Source organism: Macaca thibetana, chromosome 9, assembly GCF_024542745.1.
Source record: "Macaca thibetana thibetana isolate TM-01 chromosome 9, ASM2454274v1, whole genome shotgun sequence".
Taxonomy (NCBI): Eukaryota; Metazoa; Chordata; class Mammalia; order Primates; family Cercopithecidae; genus Macaca; species Macaca thibetana.
In genome coordinates, this window is record NC_065586.1 from 121,997,728 (window position 1) to 122,018,967 (window position 21,240).

General features: G+C 40.1%; 1 protein-coding gene and 1 pseudogene across 7 annotated transcripts in view; one reads left to right on the top strand and one right to left on the bottom strand.

Moving 5' to 3' along the window:
- The window catches only part of FANK1 (fibronectin type III and ankyrin repeat domains 1), a 121,686-nt gene that overhangs the window by 41,845 nt on the left and 58,601 nt on the right, over positions 1-21,240 (top strand). Inside the window, exon 1 of one of the 7 annotated variants that reach the window (XM_050803768.1) lies at positions 14,015-14,447. The exons of the other annotated variants lie outside the window; for them this stretch is intronic. The gene's annotated coding sequence lies outside the window, so the exon portion shown is untranslated. Of the gene's footprint in view, positions 1-14,014; positions 14,448-21,240 lie in introns of those variants that run through there. 7 annotated transcript variants of the gene reach the window in all.
- On the bottom strand, positions 19,338-19,678 carry LOC126962973 (guanine nucleotide-binding protein G(I)/G(S)/G(O) subunit gamma-10-like; annotated as a pseudogene).

The window sequence follows — 21,240 nt, forward strand, 5'->3', positions numbered from 1 at the left end:
ATCAGTTTTACTTGTTAGTATATATGTAGGAACGTTCTTAATTAAGACAGAAGGAAATATCAGAGAAAACTGTGCACAACATATAATTTAAAGCTCAAATACCAGACTTCATAAGGCTATAATTTTGAGCTAATAGCTTGACACGTTTGAATCTAAGACTGTAATCCTGATTTCCATCATAGTCTTTCCATTTGTTTGTAGGTATTTAGGTAAATTTAGTGATTTATTTTTGTCCTTTTTTTCATTCCTTAACTGAAATTTAAAACATAGCTTTTTATAGAAATAAAAAGGATATGCAGAAAAATGCACATATCATAAGTGTATGGCTTGCTGAATTTTCACAAAGTTAACCCACTGGAGCGAGACTCCATCTCAAAACAAAAATATAAATTAAAAAAAACAGAAAATTGCCACAACCACAGAACTACCTCTTCTTCCTTTCCAGATTCAATCTCTATGCTTGCCAAGGCAACCACAGCCCTGACTTCTAACAGCATGGGTTAGTTTTGCCAGCTTTTGAACTCTGTGTAAATAGAAGTATATAGTATGTACTTGTTTGGATCTGACTTATTTTCCCTAACATTATGTTCGTAAGATTCATCCATATTGTTGTAGATAGTTGAAGATCCTTCTTTCTCATTGCTATTCCATTAATATAGCACCATGTATTTATTCCCAGTATTGATAAACATTTGTATAGTTTCTTGGTTTTGGCTATTATGAATAGTACCTCTAGGCCGGGTGTGGTGGCTTACGTCTGTAATCCCAGCAGTTTGGGAGGCTGAGGTGGGCGGATCACCTGAGGTCCGCAGTTCGAGACCAGGCTGACAAACATGGAGAAACCCCATCTCTACTAAATACAAAATTATCCAAGTGTGGTGGTCCATGCCTGTAATCCCAGCTACTCCGGAGGCTGAGGCAGGGGAATCACTTGAACCCGGGAGGCGGAGGTTGCAGTGAGCCAAGATCGCGCCACCGCACTCCAACCTGGGCAACAACGAGCAAAACTCCGCCTCAAAAAAAAAAAAAAAGTACCCCTGTGAGCATTCTAGTACATGTCTGTTGGTAAACATCTGTGTGTATTTCTGTGGACTATATCCCTAAGAGTAGAATTGTTAGGTTATATGGTATGTGTGTGACTGACTTTGGCTAGATATTGCCAAACAGTTGTTCAAAGTCGTGACTTATAATCTCACCCACAGTGTAAGGAAGCTCTTTTTTTAATATATTGCATGATTGTATGAGAGTTCTCACTCTTCCATCTCTTTGCTAACACTTGGTATTTTCTATCCTTTTAATTGTAGACTTTGTAGTACCTGTGAAAGCAGTTTCTCATTGTGGTTTTAATTTGGATTGTAGTTTAGTACAGACATTTTTGAAAAGATTCTGCTTCACAACTTGTTTTTGGTATTAAGTGTTTAGAATTGTCATATTTGGAAAGACCTCTGTCAACTTTTTTCACGTATAAGCTTTAAGATTTCAGGGTATTTCCCATACGTAGGAGTCTGATTGAATAAACTATGGTATGGACAATGGAGTACCACGCAACTACATTAAAAAAGGAGAACAATCTCAGTGAACTGATAGGGAGTGATTTTCTATGATATATAAAATGAAAACTGCAAAAGGTATAGCTAGAATGATGTATATACCTTTTGTGCATATGTATATTTATAGTATATATGTTTTGCAAAAAATAAGCAAAAGAATAAATCAAACATGAATGAAATTGAAATACCCACAACAGGAGGTAAGTGGGAATAAGGTGGAAGGGATAGGTAAGGGAGTGAGGCTTAAAGCTACCTATAAAGGTAACTTTAACAAGTTTAACAGGTAGCTAGCTGGTAAACTATGTTAATGTTTTACAGATTCAAAACTTAGTTTACAAAGGTGGAAAAAACTGAAATATAATACAAACAAAAGTAAGTAGACCTAGTTTATTAGCAAAGCACTCAGCTATTCATCGAACTTGTAAACACATTTTTCAGACTCCATACATTTATGGGTATATATATTCTAAAGACACAGACCGTAAAGGCCTACTGAGCATTCCTCAGTCTCTTGGTAGTTTTCATACTATTTTGTGCGTATTCTGGGATTGAACAATTGAGAAGCTATATTGATGCTTTTGAAAACAGAATTCTCACTGTGGAAGAAAGAATATGTAAATATGGAAGGATTAAAATAATATAGTCATGTTGGATTTGAACTGGAATAAGTACTGTGAATTCAGGATTTAAAAAAAAGTACTGTCGACCGGCCTGGTGGCTCACGCCTGTAATCCCAGCACTTTGGGAGGCTGAGGTGGGCGAATCGCAAGGTCAGGAGTTCGGGACCAGCCTGGCCAATATGGTGAAACCTCGACTCTACTAAAAATACAAAAAAATTAGCCGAGAGTGGTGGCGGACGCCTGTAGTCACAGCTACTCGGGAGGCTGAGGCAGGAGAATCGCTTGAACCCGGGAGGCGGAGGTTGTAGTGAGCTGAGATCGGGCCACTGCACTCCAGCCTGGGAGACAGAGTGAGACTCCATCTCAAAAAAAAAAAAAAAAAAAAAAAAAAAACACAAAAAACCTGTCAACTGAAAAGTCTAGAAACAATGACTGCCCAGTAGGAACGAACACACTTAGTGCAAGACCTCAGTTGCTAAATATATTTCTCATTAACAGGAAGTAGGGGAAATGGCTTAGCAAATTGGATGATTCTGGTATTGGGGCATGAAAACTACAAGGTGAGCCTAGGATATCCAATGCACCAGGAAAGTAAAGAGGTGCTTTAAACATTTCTGAGGAGTGGCTGGGCACAGTGGTTTATACCTGTAATCCCAGCACTTTGGGAGGCTGAGGTGAGTGGATCATTTGAGGTCAGGAGTTCAAGAGCAGCCTGGCCAACATGGTGAAACCTTGTCCCTACTAAAAATACAAAAATTAGCCGGACATGGTGGCAGGTGCCTGTAGTCCCAGCTACTTGGGAGGCTGAGGCAGGAGACTCGCTTGAACCTTGGAGGCAGAGGTTGCAGTGAGCCGAGATTGCACCATTGCACACCATCCTGGGAGACTCAAAAAAACAACCCCCTGCCAAAGCTCTAGGGAGTGGTAAAGTATACAGAACCAGCTTGAAGGGTCTCCCACTAGCCAGATTTGGAACCATTTGAGCATCAAAAAGGATAATGTTAATACCTTCGCAATGGAGAGATCTGGCAAACTCCGCTGTAACCAAGTCATCAAACTTAGAATCACTAATAATGAAACATGCCAACATCACATGCCACCTGATGTCATGCAGTGGAAAATATACAGTATCATCTATGTATTCTTTTTGCTAAAAGTGTCTAATCTGAATATAATTATGCACATACAATCAGACAAATTGTAGCACATTCCAGAAAACAACTGGCCTGGACTCTTAAATGTGAATGTGAAAGACAATGAAAGATGGGTGTCTGTTCTAGAATAGAGGAGACACACACCAGCTAAATGCAGTTTATGATTCTTCATTGAATCTGATGGATTGCAGAAAAAACCTAGCTAAAAATAAAAAGGATAATTGGGAGAAATTTGAATATGGACTACATATTCGATAATATTAAGTCAAGCTTTTCAGTGTAATGGTATTCGGTTATATAGGAGACTGTCTTAGGATATGCATACTAAAGTACTTAGAGAAGCATGATATTTGTAACTTAAATGGTTCAATGAAAAATGTGATATATGGTATATCAGAATAAAGCAAATGTGGCAACATTTTAATTCATTGCACTATTTTATCTTTCTATAGGTATAGAATTTTTGAAATAAGTTAGAATATTGATTTCAGGGCATTTCAAACATTTTTGTGCAGTGACTAATCCCCATATCTCTTTAAGGATACTAATTTACCATTTTGTCATCTGTGGTTCCGTAATAGGAAACCTGTTAATATAACTCATGGTATTAATAAATCAAAAGAATGATGAAAAGGCATTGATAAATTTAAATCCTTTCTAGTTTAAAAATACTTTTAAAGTAGGAAAATACAGATGATTGCCTTACATAATAAAATTATATATATTCTAAATGCTAGCATCATGCTTTAAGGGAGCAATACCTAGAAGCATTCTCATTAAAGACAGGGTCAAGAAAATAATTTCTACTGTCATTATTTATTTATTTATTTATTTGAGACAGAGTCTTCTCTGTTGCCCAGGCTGGGGTGAAGTGTCACGATCTCGTCTCACTGCAACCTCCACCTCTTAATCTTAATCCATTTAAATGTGAAAGGCAAAATTTAAAACTTTTTGGAAGGATGTGTCAGTGAAGGGGTGGCCTGCCCCTCCACACCTGTGGGTATTTCTCATCAGGTGAGACGAAAGACTGAGAAAAGAAATAAGATACAAAGTATAGAGAAAGATCAGTGGGCCCAGGAGACCGGCGCTCAGTGTACAGAGGACCTGTACCGGCACCGGTCTCTGAATTTCCTCAGTATGTATTGGTTACTATTTTTGCTATCTCAGCAAGGGGAATGTGGCAGGAGAACAGGGTGATAGTGGGGAGAAGGTCAGCAAGAAAACATGTGAGCAAAGGAACTCTGTGTCACAAATTCAAGGGAAGGTACTATGCCTGAATGTGCACTTAGGACAGATTTGTGCTTTTATTCACCCAAACATCTCAGTGTAGTAAAAAGTAACAGCAGCATTTCTGTCAGCATATCTTACCTCCACCCATAGGGCGGTTTTCTCCTATCTCAGAACGAATGTACGATCAGGTTTTATACCGAGATATTCTATTCCCAGGGGCATGTAGGAGACAGAAGCCTTCCTCTTATCTCATCCGCAAGAGGCCTTCCTCTTTTACTAATCCTCTTCAGCACAGACCCTTTACAGATGTCGGGCTGGGGAATGGTCAGGTCTTTCCCTTCCCAAGAGGCCATATCTCAGGCTGTCTCAGTGGGGAGGAACCTTGGACAGTACCCAGGTTTTCTTGGGCAGAGGTCCCTGTGGCTTTCTGCAGTGCATTGTGCCCCTGGTTAATCTATAATGGAGAATGGCAATGACTTTTACCAAGCATACTGCCTGTAAACATATTGTTAACAAGGCACATCCTGCACAGCCCTAGATCCCTTAAACCTTGATTCTATACCACACATGTTTCTTTGAGCACAAGGTTGGGGCTAAAGTTACAGATTAACAGCATCTCAAGGCAAAACAATTGTTCGGGGTACAGATCAAAATGGAGTTTATGTCTTCCTTTTCTACACAGACACAGTAACAGTCCGATCTTTTTCCTACATATCCCCCTTTTCTTTTTGACAAAACCACCATTGTCGTCATGGCCTGTCATTATGGATCCTCTCTCAAAATAGAGAAATTTGATATGGCATAAGTAGGGATGCCTAGAGTTGGTCAAATCCAATTAATATTTCCTAGCAATTTTTGAAAGTCTTTTAATGATTTTAATGTGTCTTTTCTTGTTTCTATTTTTTGTGGTTTAATTTTCCTTTACCTGCATTGTACAGTGACGACTGTATACACACATCTCTCCTAATCGTCATTATGGCCCACGTTGGGCGCCAGGTGAAGGGGTGACCTGCCCCTCCACACCTGTGGGTCTTTCTCATGAGGTGGCACAAGAGACTGAGAAAATAAGAGAGAGACAAAGTATAGAGAAAGAACAGTGGGCCCAGGAGACCGGTGTTCAGCATACGGAGGACCTGCACCAGCGCTGGTCTCTGAGTTTCCTCAGTATTTATTGATTACTATTTTCACCATCTCAGCAAGGGGAATGTGGCAGGAGAACAGGGTGATAGTAGGGAGGTCAGCAAGAAAACATGTGAGCAAAGGAACTCTGTGTCACAAATAAGTTCAAGGGGAGGGTACTATGCCTGAATGTGCACTTAGGGCAGATTTGTGCTTTTATTCACCCAAACATCTCAGCGTAGTAAAGAGTAACAGAGCAGCATTGCCGCCAGCATATCTTGCCTCCAGCCACACGACGGTTTTCTCCTATCTCAGAATAGAACAAATGTACGATTGGGTTTTATACTGAGACATTCTATTCCCAGGGGCATGCAGGAGACAGAGGCCTTCCTCTTTTACTAACCCTCCTCAGCACAGACCCTTTACAGGTGTTGGGCTGGGGGATAGTCAGGTCTTTCCCTTCCCAAGAGGCCATATCTCAAGCTGTCTCAGTGGGGAGAAACCTTGGACAGTACCCAGGTTTTCTTGGGCAGAGGTCCCTGTGACTTTCTGCAGTGCACTGTGCCCCTGGTTAATCAAGAATGGAGAATGATGATGACTTTTACCAAGCACACTGCCTGTAAACATATTGTTAACAAGGCACATCCTGCGCAGCTCTAGATCCCTTAAACCTTGATTCCATACCACACATGTTTCTGTGAGCACAAGATTGGGGCTAAAGTTACAGATTAACAGCATCTCAAGGCAAAACAATGGTTCAGGGTACAGATCAAAATGGAGTTTCTTATGTCTTCCTTTTCTACATAGACACAATAACAATCTGATCTCTCTTTTCCCTAACACATTTCTAAACTTGGGATGGGAAATAACATTTTCACAAAGGTAAATGGTAAAGAAAGTGAAATAATAAGACACAATCCTGCAGAAATTCCATATTTGCAACATAACTGACAGGATTAGATTTCAGACTACATAAATTCTACAAGTCAATTACAATAAATCCAATGGAAAAATAAGCAATGTATGGACAATGGACATTTTGCAGAGGAAGCAATTTGGCAAATACAATCATGGGAAGGCATTAAAGCTGTCTGGAAAACGGAAATAAAAATGAAGACCATCGTAAGATACGATTTTGCATCTACAGGACTGGCAATAATTAAGTCTAATAATGGATTATGGGTCAGTGGAAACTCATACTTCTGGGGAAAGTGGAAATTAGTATAATCACTTTGAGAAACAATTTGGCATTGTCACATAAGTTTGAATATTTATGTAGCTATTGACCAATAGATTTCACTGCTAGGTCTAGGCCCCAAAGAAACTTGTGTGTGGATACCAAGAAACCAAGAATGTTTATAGCTGCACTGTTTACAGTAGCAAAAACCTAGAAATGACCACATGCCCATTGTGAGGAACCTGACTTGAGGAACTATACATTATGGTATATTCACATGATGAAATATAACACAACAATGGAAAAGTGTGAACCACAGCTACTCACCACTTGATATATCCCAGTAACATGACATTTAATAAAACAAGTCTCAGAAAATCATACCATTTTATACCATTGTTATAATGGCATTAGCATTGTAGCAGCAAAACCAAACAATGCAGAAGGATTCATATGTACAATGTCACTTTTATAAATCATAGGGATAATGTACGCAAAACTGGTGGTGGTATCTTTGGGGGTTATTCAGGGTAATAGGATGGGGCCAGCACACAAGTGGAGCCACTGGTATTAGTAGTGTTCTGGCCTTCAGATGGGGGCTGGTTCCCAGCATGTGCCTTTTACATTTTATTAGGTATGGAGTTCACACACCCTTCTGATGTGAAATGTCATGATAATGATGAAGGAAAATAAGAAATAGCCTCTGTATATAAAGAGTAATCAGAGTTAATATAGGAAGGGAACTTCCTAGATAAAATGCTAGGAGTAAATTTCATGGCCAGTGTTACAAGAGCATTGTGAAGCCATCGAGAGTCTGCTGAGAGCCACAGAAGAAACTTGAACAAAAAGTCACAATTTGTTCCTAGAAAAATTTATTCTCGATGGGTTGGTAGGTACAGCAAACCACACGGCACATGTTTACCTAGGTAACAAACCTGCATGTCCTGCACGTATATCCCAGAAATTAAACAAAAATTTATTCTTATAAAGATGTCAATTCTCCCTGACTTCATAGGCTTAACATTTTATTAAAATTTTAGATTTTTTTCCCCAATCTGGACAAGCTGAGAATTCTCACCAAATCTTAAACAATTTGAGGAGGGGGACATTTTTTAAGGAAAAGAAGACAAAATTAAGAAAACAAAATTAGGTAGAAAAGCTAACATTAAAAACAAGAAAATTACAAATACTTAAAAGCTGACAAATATAAAACATTACCAACTTAAATTCAGAAAAACTATTAATCGACTGATACACTTGTTACATTTTTCACTTCCTTTCATTAACTGAATTATCGAATAATCTAAGAGCTTATTTGCTCCTTCTATTTGAAGTTTGTGTCTTTCATTTAATTACTGCTTTTCATTAGATCCAAATTTTTTTTATAATTTGCTTTTTTTTTTTTTTCTGAGGTGGTGTTCTGTCACCCAGGCTAGAGTGCAATGGCATGATCTCAGCTCACTGCAACCTCTGCCTCCTGGGTTCCAACAATTCACCTGCCTCAGCCTCCTGAGTAGCTGGGATTACATGCGTGCACCACCACACCAGGCTAATTTTTGTATTTTTAATAGAGACAGGGTTTCACCATGTTGGCCAGGCTGGTCTCGAACTCCTGACCTCGTGATCTCACCGCAGCCTCCCAAAGTGATGGGATTACAGGCATGAGCCACTGTGCCCAGACTATAATTTGCTGCTTGATGTCAGAATAATTTCTATTAATTTCATTGTTCATCTTTAATCGCCCTTGTTTCATAGTCCAGTAATTTTCTGTATTTTCTATTAAACCCTTCGTATGTCTAAATCAGGAATCAGACAGTTTCCATTTTTTTCTAAACTAGCCTAAAATTGTTTTTCTAAATTACAGTTAAAATGGCATATTCGAACTTTGTTAATTTTTAAAATATTGACATATAATTAACATACCACAAAACTCACCCTTTAAAAATATGTGTGATTCGGTGGCTTTTTATTATGTTCACAAAGTTGTACAATAATCACCATTATGTATCTTCACAACATTTTCATCACCTCCAGGATAAATCTCATAACCAGTAGAAGCCATTCTCCCTTTTCCTCTTCTTCCAGCACTTTGCAACCACTAATCTACTTTGTCTGATTTACCTCTTCTGGACATTTCATATACATAGAATTATACAATATGTGACCGTTTGTGCAAACTTTATTAAATTTTGAATGAATTCTTTCTATCCATGCTCAGGTTTTCCTTCTGAGTCAGAAAATATATTTTAGAGTCTTTAAGATGTTGTGTACTTTGTGCTACAAGATCTCAGTGCTTTTTAATGGGCAAACCATCTCACTATCCTTTGACTCCTGAATACTAAGTTGGCATGGGTGATGAAAATACTACATGTAAAGGATAAATTCAAGAAGAATGTGTAACTTGCAAAATCTGAAGTAGTCAGCAACTTCAGGGACTGGGAAGGAAGCCTTCCTAGGGATAACTAAGTGATAAACTGAACTGTTGTCCAGAATGTCTTTTAAGTACTTACTAATGTTTTTAAAGAGTTCTGGAACCTTCATGTCTTCTGAAAGTCACATTTTTACATGACTGATTGCAAATGCAACATAAAGTTGCTCAGAACTTATTTCATTCTGTTGAAAAGACAAAACTGCGTTTGAATTATTCTTGTGTATACTTTAATTTCAGATGAATTTTGACAGTTAAAAGTTGCTTTGCTGTATAAAAAATGATTTTTCTATTTTTATAGAGTAGCACATGATAATGGCATACACAAAACAATTTGCTACTGGAGAATTTGTAGCAATATTATTTGGTGTTTGGTTTATTTACTTATTTGAGTTCCCACTTTATTTTCCCTTATTTTGTACATATTTTCCCTTTTTTGATTCTCCATGAGCTATTTTGGATAAATAAATGTCATATTTGTCCTTCTACCTTTACAGTTTTCCAGACACTTACATAAAAATTGATCAAATCTAGAAATTAATTGGATGATTCCTAGAAGTTTCTGTTACTTGAAGAGCACAACCTTTTCATTGTGATCTCTGATGAATAAACCTTTTTCACTTAACAATTCAACACCTTCCACTATTCTTCTTAATACTTCAGCATCATACTGTATGTTCCTTCTTTGTCCTGCAGGACGATGGTAAAATGCATTATAATTCATTTATGTGTAATCCAAGGAAATGTAGACTTACTGTGTTGTGTGTGTCTTCTGATTAAGAGCTCAGTACATTTAATCTAGTCTGACGGTTTGCCTGGTGTAAGTCACGTGTGTCTTGTTAAAAAATTTAATAACCAATTATATATTTTTTAGAATAGACTGCCCAAGATCTTATAACTATTTGCTCATATTTTTATAATACCTGTTTAGGAAACATTTAAACAAATCCTTTATGTTCTGCTTGATTCTCTGTAAATAGGAATCATGATTTTGGAGGCAGAAAAATTTGCAACCTCACAGTGTTGCTGTGAATTGCTCATTGTGACATGCAGGGATGAAAGTTCAAGGTACTTATGGAAGTCAACACGTTCATTAAAACGAGGCTGTGCTGACTGTAGAAATTGTTTTCTGTTTGGAAGGTTTTGTTTTCTGCTGGGAGTATTCTGATTCTCAGTCTTATTTCTCTTCTGTTATTACCAACATTTTCTTGGCGATTATGATTCTTAATGAAACAGTTCTGCGTACCATTTCAACCATTAGAGTTTTTAGTCTCCATTGTTTTATAGGAGAGTTCTTGACATTTCGAGGCTCCTGCCTATCTTCATTCTTTCAATTTCCTTTTTTGGCTTCCACTAAGATACTTTCCATTGAGTTTAAATTTTGGAATGATCAATAATTGTAGAAAAAAATAATTCATCTGAAATTGAGACATCCACAAAATAATTCAAATGCATTTAAAAATCCACTGTGTTCAGTTGAGCCCTATAATTGTGTAACCAGATTATTCTCATACTATAAATATTGAATTATTGATGGGATGCATGTGGGAGTTTTTCATTGGAACATTTGCTTCTTCAGGCCATTTTGCTATATTGGTGGCAATTTTGCATGCTGCTTTATCTGGAACTGTCAGACTTTGTGGTGACAAGATGTGTCAGACAAGTTCAGGTGCGCATAAATCAGGCAGCCTCATCCCCAATTATACTTACTCTTTGTAGGAATATTTGGTGTTTGTGTCCTACAAACCCAGGAATTTTATTTCATGTGATTTGCTTTAAAAAAGAAAAAAGCATGGTGTGTTTATAATTATGTACATTATTTTTTGAGTATCTTTCTTGACAGGTGAAAACTTATTTTAACTAGGTATCAGCAAGAACCAAATTCTCTGCTTCAAACTGTAAAACTTGGCTGTTTGGGTGTTTGCCCAGAATGTCAGGTCAGGGTTTAGATGCCAATCCTGCCAGTTTCTTGCCCTGAAAACCACTGAACTGTATGATTTAAGTCAGTGAATTTATAGTGTGTGGATTTCATCTCAATAAAGCTGTTTTAAAAAAAGTTCAGAGAAGATGTTCTTTCCTGAGCTCTGGCCCAAACCAGGATCATCCGTGTGTGTATCAGGTGCTGGGATTGGGGGGATCTGGACACCAAAGCACTCCTCTGTCCCTGGAAAATTCCTATTTGCATTTTCCAGCAGCTCAGGTGTCATCTTGATGAAAATGTTCCTCGATGTCTGAGACAGAGTGGACCACCCTCCTGGTTTGTATACCTCTGCTTGCATCTCTCCTGCAGATTGGTACCTTGTTTTTCTGTGAGTTGTTTATCTCCCTCTATCTCCCTTAAGACCTTTGCTGCTATGGTGCCCAGCAGGAAACACACACACACACACACACACACACACACACACTCTCACACACTTCTTACATGCCTGATACGGTGGACTCATTAAAGGCTGGGGTGGCAGCTCTCGGGGAGTTAATGGGCAGCTTTATCTCCACAGAGAGAAAGCTCGGTGTAGAAAATGCTGTGTTCTCTTCCTCACAGCTGCTGACTTCAGGGCACTGGTCAGCCTCTATTTCTTTGTAGTGGTTTTTTAGACTTGAGTGCGCATTGGAATGACCTGAAAGTCTGTTAACATGAGAAATGCTTGGCCCCAGCCTCCGAGTTTGGGTCAGTAGGACTGGTGTCAGAACTGATAATTTCCATTTCTAGCAAGTTCCCAGTGATAAGCCAGGAACCCTGCTTCGAGAACCACTTGGTCCCCCTGCCAAGGCTCACTTGTCTTGGGAGACGGCTTGTGAAGGCCCCTCTGTTTGTGCAGCTTGGTGGTTTGCATCGGGCTCTGTGGCTGAAGTTGGAATCTTCAAGAGGCCCCCCCAGACGCATGGTACTAGTTTAGTCTGAATGACTGTCTAGGGATTTTCAGACTTTGCTCTCTAACCCTCCTAAGTAGAATGGAGTCACCTTACGGTGACTGATCCAGGGAGGTGGTGTGGGTGATGCTTCAGACCTCACCTTCTCACCAGATCAGCTCTGTTTTTATGTCTTAGGCACTAGGATCCTATAGGTGAACTTCTTTGGAGAATGAGTTCCTATGCAGGGGAAAAACCCCACATTTTTATGGTAACAACCTGGATTCTGGGCCCTGCAAAGTGAGCAGCTTATGAAAGCCCTGAGGTTTCCTCTGAGCTCCAGGTCCCAGAATGCCAGAGGGCCAGAATGCCTCTTGGTTGCTAAGTTGTATTTTTTTTCATTTCTTGGAGAGCTACAACTCCAAATTCAGCATAGCTTTGTGGTTCAGACTCTGAAGTCAGACAGACTTGGGTTCATGTCCTGGACCTGCCCCTCCTAGCTGGGCACCCTGCTGCTTCTGGGAGGTCTTTGCGTCTGTGTCCGTAACATGGGCCATGATTCTCTGCCTTCCCCGTGGGCTGCTGTGAGTCTTGGATGAGATCTGTAGGAAGTAAAGCTCACAGTCACAAAGAAAATGAGCACTTAAACAAAGGATTTCTCAGCAAGGCAAAATTTACTTCTGCAGAAGGGTGCTGCTCTCAAGTTTGGTCACCATGAGAGCACACCAAACAAAGGAGGCAAGGGGTTTTTATCCCTAATGGCAGTTTGTCCCAGCTACTGTGTCCTATCTCCACTGTGGAGTCAGACTGTACAGTCTAAGCTGAACCCAGTTGGCTAACTTGAATGGTGTAGGAATGTGGTTACACTGGCGGAAGGGGCAGTTTCGGTGGGAAGAGCCATTGCGACGGGAGGGGTCATTTACAGAGTGGGTAGCAGATGTGGGCTCTGTAGATAAGGACCAGCGGGAAAGTTGTTTACTGAAACCAAGACAGGGAGGCATAAAGGATAAGGAAGTTAGTTTGGCCTTGGAAGTAGGGAACAAAGAGCAAGGATGTTAAACCTTTGAATGGGAACTTCTTTTGTGTCTAACAGGTTGTAGATCCCAAACACTTGGCACGGTATCTGACCCATCATCAGCGTGCTCAGTTAAATATTAGCATTTTCATGATGGTTTTGTTCTTGTAGTGAAAATTAGAACATTATTCTTAAAGGATCAGTAATTTTTAAATGAAATAAATATGAAGACCTGCTTGAAATCTCTGAAAAATTTCAATAGTTAATGGATTTTTTCCTGTACTGGGCAAAATTGATTTTTAATTAAAAACAAAATAGAGGGGTCAGGCGCAGTGGCTCACACTTGTAATCCCAGCACTTTGGGAGGCCGAGGTGGGCAGATCACTTGAGGTCAGGAGTTCAAGACCAGCCTGGCCAACATGGAGAAACCCTGCCTCTACTAAAAATATAAAAATTAGCTAGACCCAGTGGTGCACGCCTGTAGTCTCAGCTACTTGGGAGGCTGAAGTGGGAGAATCCCTTGAGCCCAGGAGGCAGAGATTGCAGTGAGCCAAGATTGTGGCACTGCGATCCAGCCTGGGCAACAGAGTGAGACTCTGTCTCAAAAAAAAAAAAAAAAAAAAAAAAAAGGAAAATGAATTAAAGGAGCATTTACTTAACTAAAAGGCAGTTTTAAAAGAAAAACTGCCTACAATCATAACATTAGCAGAAATCACTTCACCTTTTTATGTTGATTGCTTTGCTCCACCAAGAATTTCTGTGAAACACTGGTAATGCTCAAAGTTTTTTTTTTAGTCTTCAACTTTTAAGTTCAGGGGTACATGTGAAGGATGTAGGTATGCTACGTAGGTGTCATAGTGGTTTGCCATACAGATTAACCCATCACCTAGAATTAAGCCTAGCATCCGTTAGCTATTCTTCCTGATGCTCTCCCTTCCTACCCACCTCCCCAGCAGACCCCAGTGTGTGGGTCCCCCACATGTGACCATGTGTTCTCATCATTCAGCTCCCACTTATAAATGAGAACATGTGGTGTTTGGTTTTCTGTTCCTGCATTAGTTTGCTGAGGATAATGGCTTCCAGCTCCATCTGTGTCCCTGCAAAAGGATATGATCTCATTCCTTTTTATGGCTGCATAGTTGCAACATCAACTTTGATGCATCTTATTATTGTGATCTTTTCAGACAGTGTCTTGCTGTGTCACCCGGGCTGGAGTGCAGTGGTGCGATCATGACTCCCTGCAGCCTCGACCTCCAAGGCTCGAGATCCTCCCACCTCAACCTCCCAAGAAGCTGGGACTACAGGTGTGCACCACCACACACCCAGCTAATTTTTGTAGAAGCGGATTTTCACCACGTTTCTCGGTCTGGTCTCAAACTCCAAGGCTCAAGCAATTCTCATGCCTTGCCCTCCCAAAGTGCTGGCATTATAGGTGTTAGCCACTGTGCCTGGCCCCATCTTATTTTTAAATGAAGTTTTAATAAGATGTCAGTTATGTGCTTCATCTCAAGTGATTGGCTCCAAAACAAATCAAGTTCCTTCCAAGTACAAAAGAATCTATGTTCTAAGGCAGTGGAAGGAAGCGGGGTTGGGGAGAATATATCGTGTTCAAGGAAAATGAAAAGAACTTAACGTTTTGAAACACTTCTAGTCAAAGGAACTATGACTAATATATCCTGGATGTGATGGGAGGTGGGGGGCATTTAAGCCCACATTCCCACTTACTCCCATTTTAAAGTTAGAATCAGGAGGAAGATGGGGATCGAGGTAAAGAATTTTGCTATATCACAGTTTGGCTAAAAGGCATTCTACCTAGCAAGAATGCAAGTGATTTACACCCTATCTACTCTTGAAGCTTAAACCAGTACTTCGATGATACTTTTTTTTTGGGTGGGGGGTGGTAAAGGGAGGAAACAGCCAGAATGAGGATTGAATATATTTGAAAGGAGATTCAAAGTGATGTTTATTGAGCACTTCACTTTGGAAAAGCAAAAAATCAAAGGCTGTCTTAGATTGTACAGAAAATATGATTTATTGGAGATATCCTTTGCCTCCAAGCTCTAATATTAAGCCTCCAAATATAATGCAAGTTATATTGATATAGAAAATGGGAAGGAGCGGGCAGATTTATTATGTATGACCATGAATAATTTTTATCTTTATTGCTTTCCCACTTCAGATCAAGTTGGAATTTTTAACTTTTCACCAAAGATTCTTTGGTTTTACAGAAAATATAGCACAGGTACATGAAATGTAATATATTTATTGTATATGCTTTTAATAGTAGAAACTAATTTTAAAGTTAGGCAGTTTAAAATAAATTTAAAATTATAGTTTAGTGGTCATAAGAGTTAGATAATTGTGTGGTAACCTGTGAGTGTGTTTATTTAGCAATTATGGTGACGATGAAGGGACTTGCTCAGGCCATTTAGCAGAATATCTGACAAACCAGAAGGAAGATGGTTTTAATAACAAGGAAAAACATAAGCTCATTATAGATTTGTGTAATAAGGGTGAGTCCAGAGTCGTATAGGCTTCTAACGTACAGTGACAGTCTTGCTCTGTCGTCCAGGCAGGAGTGCAGTGGCGTGATCTCGGCTCACTGCAACCTCACCCTCCCGAGTTCAAGTGATTCTCCTGCCTCAGCCTCCTGAGTAGCTAGGACTACAGGTGCATGCCACCATGCCCAGCTAATTTTTTGTATTTTTAGTAGAGATGGGGTTTCACTGTGTTAGCCAGAATGGTCACGATCTCCTGACCTTGTGATCTGCCTGCCTTGGCCTCCCAAAGTGCTGGGATTACAGGCGTGAGCCACCGCGCCTGGCTTACTGTTGATGTCTTTAACTTATCACAGTCTCCTTCAAGCAATACCCTGCTGCTTGACCTTATGCACAAGAACCTTATGACAGTATTCTTCCAGGCCCCAGACTTGGTGCTGTTGTTATCCTCTATGTTGCTTTTGCATACCCTATTAACCTCACAAAACATTGTTGTTATTTTTGTTTTAGGCAGACAACATATTTTATATTTACCCACATACTTGCCTTTATTAGGGTTCTTTGTTACTTTGTGTAGATCCAGATTTGTATCTTGTATGGCTTGTCTTCTGCCTGAGGAACTTCCTTTAACATTTTGTATGGTTCAGGTGTATTAGCGATGAGCTCTCTCAGCTTGGTTTATGTTAACCTTTTATTTTGCTTTTATTTTTATTTATTTTTTTGTGACGGAGTCTCACTCTGTTGCCCAGGCTGGAGTGCACTGGCGTGATCTCCACTCATTGCAACCTCCGCCTCCCAGATTCAAGCAATTCTCCTGCCTCAGCTTCCCAAGAAGCTTGGGACTACAGGCACCCGCCACCACACCCGGCTAATTTTTGTACTTTTAGTAGAGATGGGATTTCACCATGTTGTCCAGGCTGGTCTTGAACTCATGACCTCAGGTGATCCGCCCACCTCAGCCTCCCAAAGTGCTGGGATTATAGGCATGAGCCACCATTCCCGGCCTTGCCTTTATTTTTTAAAGATAATGTCACTAGGTAAAGAGTTCTCCTTTGACACACTTTCCTTTTGAGTGCTTAAAAAATTTTTTTAAAAATTGGTTTCTTTTAAATTTGTAATTGACTTTTTGGTGCATGTTTATGGGGTATAGAGTGATGTTTTGGTGCATAAAATGTATAGTGATCAGATCAGGGTAATTAGCGTATCATCTTGAACATTCTTTAGTTTGGGAGGGTGAACATTAAATATCTTCTTTGTAGCTATTTGAAACTATGTATTACTGTTAACTATAATCATTCTACAGTACTGTAGAACTCTAGAACTAATTCCTCCTATCTAGCTGTAATTTTATATCCTTTAATGAACCTCTTCCTATCTCTCTGCTTCCTTTACCCTTCCCAGCCTCTAGTATCCTCTGTTCTCCTTTTTACTTCTGTGTGATCAACAATTTTTTTTTTTTTTTTTTTTAGCTTCTGTATTAGTCTGTTTTCACATTGCTATAAAAAACTGCCCAAGACTGGGTAATTTAAAAAGACGCTTAATTGACTCACAGTTCTGCATGGCTGAAGAGGCCTCAGGAAACTTACAATTATGGTGAAAGAGGAAGCAGGCATGTCTTAGGGGGTTCCACCATGTTGGCCAGGCTGGGTCTCGAACTCCTGGCCTCAAGTGATCAGCCAGCCTTGGCCTCCCAAGGTGCTGGGATTACAGGCATGAGCCACCATGCCCAGCCTGTTTATAGTTTTTTGAGGAACATCCATACTGTTTTCCATAGTGGCTGTACTACTTTACATTCCCACCAAGAGTATTTAAGAGTTCCCTTTCCTCTACATCCTCACTAGCATTTGTTAGTCTTTTGATAATAGCTATCCTACAGTGAGATGATACCTCACTGTGATTTTGAGTTCCATTTCCCTTATAATTAGTAATGTTGAGCATTTAAAAAATGTATTTCTTGGCCATTTGTTTGTCGTCTTTTGACAAGTGTCTGTAGATTATTGGCCTATATTTAAACTGGATAGTTTGAGAATACAAACAAATGGAAAGACATCCCATGCTCATGGATCAGAAGAATTAATTTTTTTTTGAATTTAGCAGAAATTTTATTTCCAAACTCTTCAAAGATTATTGCAAACACAAAGTTGCCTTCTAAAAGTGTCCCAAATCAAATCAAAGGCATAGCATCAAAATAAATAAAACACTTGTGACATTAAGAATTATTTTAGGTTGTAGTATTTTACATTACTTTGTTTTTAACTGTTTTTACAGTGTTCTTCGAGTCATATTTAAACATTTCTTAAGATATGAAATAGGCCGAGTATGGTGGCTCATGCCTGTAACCCCAGCACTTTGGGAGGCCAAGGTGTGTGGATTGCTTGAGGTCAGGAGTTCAAGACCAGGCTGGGCCAACATAGTAAAACCCTACCTCTACTAAAAATCCACACACACACACACACACAAATGAGCTGGGCGTTGTGGCATGCACCTGTAATCACATATGACAGTTACTTGGGAGGCTGAGGCAGGGGAATTGTTTGAACCAGAGAGGCTGAGGTTACAATGAACTGAGATGATGCCACTGCACTCCAGCCTGGGTGACAGAGCGAGACTCCATCTCAAAAAAAAAAAAAAAAAAAAAAAAAAAAAGATAAGAAGTAATGTATTTAGGTACAACCACAACTACAAAAACCGAATCTGCTTCATCTATATATACGATGGGGCAACCAAATGCCTCACATAACATTAATCTTTCCAGACAAGTTTGCTAAGGAACAGCTCCCATGTTAAGTGTTTAAAAATGAAACAACTTTCTCATTTGGAAAAATCAAGGCATCAGTCAATTAGTAAAGACTACTGTTTTCCCCAGCAGTTTGTACTTTCTTTCTTTTTTTTTTTTTTTTCTTTTTTTTGAGACGGAGTCTCGCTCTGTCGCCCAGGCTGGAGTGCAGTGGCCGGATCTCAGCTCACTGCAAGCTCCGCCTCCCGGGTTTACGCCATTCTCCTGCCTCAGCCTCCCGAATAGCTGGGACTACAGGCGCCCACCACCTCGCCCGGCTAGTTTTTTGTATTTTTTTTAGTAGAGACGGGGTTTCACCGTGTTAGCCAGGATGGTCTCGATCTCCTGACCTCGTGATCTGCCCGCCTCGGCCTCCCAGAGTGCTGGGATTACAGGCTTGAGCCACCGCGCCCGGCCTGTACTTTCTTACCTTAGTTTAGAAATTGTAAATTCATGAGCAGAACAAATTTTGTAGTATTTGTTGTTCCTGACAAATATTTTTATACCAAGTAACAAATATTCAATTTTTTAAATAAAATTTTTTCCTTCCTAAATGTGAACATCCAGTAAATAAAACATACATGATATTCCAGGTATAGAAACATCAGTAATTCACTTATGAAAGAGGTACATTTTGGCATATCTGGTGGTAAGGTTTGTTTGTTTTTTTGGTGAAGTGCTTTATATGTAAGACAAACAAAAACCCAGACTTACTCTTTAGAGCTAGATTCCTTCTCCCAGTTTCCTTAATTGAGCAGAAACTCACCAGTTTCTGTAGAATTTTGGTTATAGTACCAGGCCATAGGAAGTCTGAAATAACTGTCACTTGACCAGTGAAAAGCCTCTCTTGAGGCTTGGAGGCAGTGATTTATCACTTTGTGCTTGAAGGCTTTCCTCTGCAGACTTCTTTCCTAGAGTCTTCAGGGTAAAGCACAGGATCTCGACTCCGGGAGGGGGTTACTTCCTGCTGGAACACTGACCAGCACGGCATCCTTTCAGGCATTCTGCATGCAGTACTGTTGCAGCTCTGCAGCTGCCTGAGAGACCGTGATCCTCTCCCACTCCGACCTGCAGCTTGAGCTGCTCCACCAGGTGCTGCAGAGCACTCTCGCTGGCCCTGGAAGACATGGTAGCAGCAGTGTGCTCCAAGGGCTGTTGAGCCAAGGTAGGCAGGTCAGCCCTGCCAGGCCCTGAGTGTGGGCACTACCAATATTGTTGAAAGGACCATACTATCCAAAGCAATCTACAGATTCAATGCAATCCTTCCCCCCGCGCCCCGTGCAGGAGTCTTGCTCTGTCACCCAGGCTGGAGTGCTGTGGCGCGATCTCAGCTCACTGCAAGCTCTGCCTCCTGGGTTCATGCCATTCTCCTGCTTCAGCCTCCTGAGTAGCTGGAACTACAGGTGCCTACCACCACACCCAGCTAATTTTTTTTGTATTTTTAAGAGACGGGGTTTCACTGTGTTAGGCCAGGATGGTCTCGATCTCCTGACCTCATGACCTGCCCACCTCGGCCTCCCAAAGTGCTGGCATTACAGGCGTGAGCCACCATGCCCTGGCCTCAATGTAATCTTTATCAAAATACCAATGACATTCTTCATAGAAATAAAATCTTAAAATTTATATTGAACCACAAAAGGCCCCCAATAGCCAAAACAGTCCTGAGCAAAAAGAAACCTGGGGGTATACACTGTCAGACTGCAAAATATACTACGAAGCTATAGTAACCAGAACAGCATGGTACTGTTATAAAAACAGACACACTAATGGAACAGAATCGCGAACCCAGAAAGTAACCTATTGATTTACAGCCAACTGCTTTTTAAAATTTTTTTATTTTTTGAGACAGTGTCTCACTCCATCTCCAGGCTAGAGTGCAATGTCATGATCATAGCTTACAGTAGCCTTGACCTCCTGGGCTTAAGAAATCATCCTACTTCAGCCTCCTGAGTAGCAGGGACTACAGGTATGTGCAACTGTACCCAGCTAACTTTTAAAAATTTTCTGTGGAGACACAGTCTCACTGTATTGCATAGGCTAGTCTTGAAACCCTGGACTCAAATGGTTCTCCTGCCTTAGCCTCCCAAAGTGCTGGGATTATAGGCATGAACCACCACGCCTGGCTACCAACTAATTTTTGACAAAGGCAACAAGAATACTCATTGGGGAAAGGATAATCTCTTCAATAAATGATGCTGGGAAAACTAGATATCCATATGCAGAAGAGTGAAAATAGACCCTCACCTCTCACCCTATATGAAAATAAAATGGATCAAAGACCTAAATGTAAGATCTGAAACCATAAAACTACTACAAGAAAACATAGGGGAAACCCTTCAGGACATTGGTCTGGGAAAATATTTTATGAGTAAGACCTCAAAAGCAGTCAACAATCACTTGAGCCCAGGAGTTTAAGAGCAGCCTAGGCAACATAGTGAGACCCTGTCTCTTCAAAAAATTAAAAGTTAGCCAGATGTGATGTATGTACCTGTAGTCCTAGCTACTCAGGAAGCTCAGGCAGGTGGTTAACTTGAATCCAGCAATCCAGGGCTGCAGTGAGCTACTGTCAAACTACTGCACTCTAGCCTGGGTGACAGAGCAAAAGCTTGTCTCTTAAAGTACAGGCAACAAAAGCAAAAATAAACAAATGAGATTACATCAAATGAAGAAGCTTCTGCACAGCAAAGGAAACAACGGAGTGAAAAGGCAACCTACAGAATGGAAGAATACATTTGCAAGCTATTCATCTGATGGGATTAATATCCAGAATATACACAGAGCTCACACATCTCAACAGCAAAAAACAATCTGAATACTTTAAAG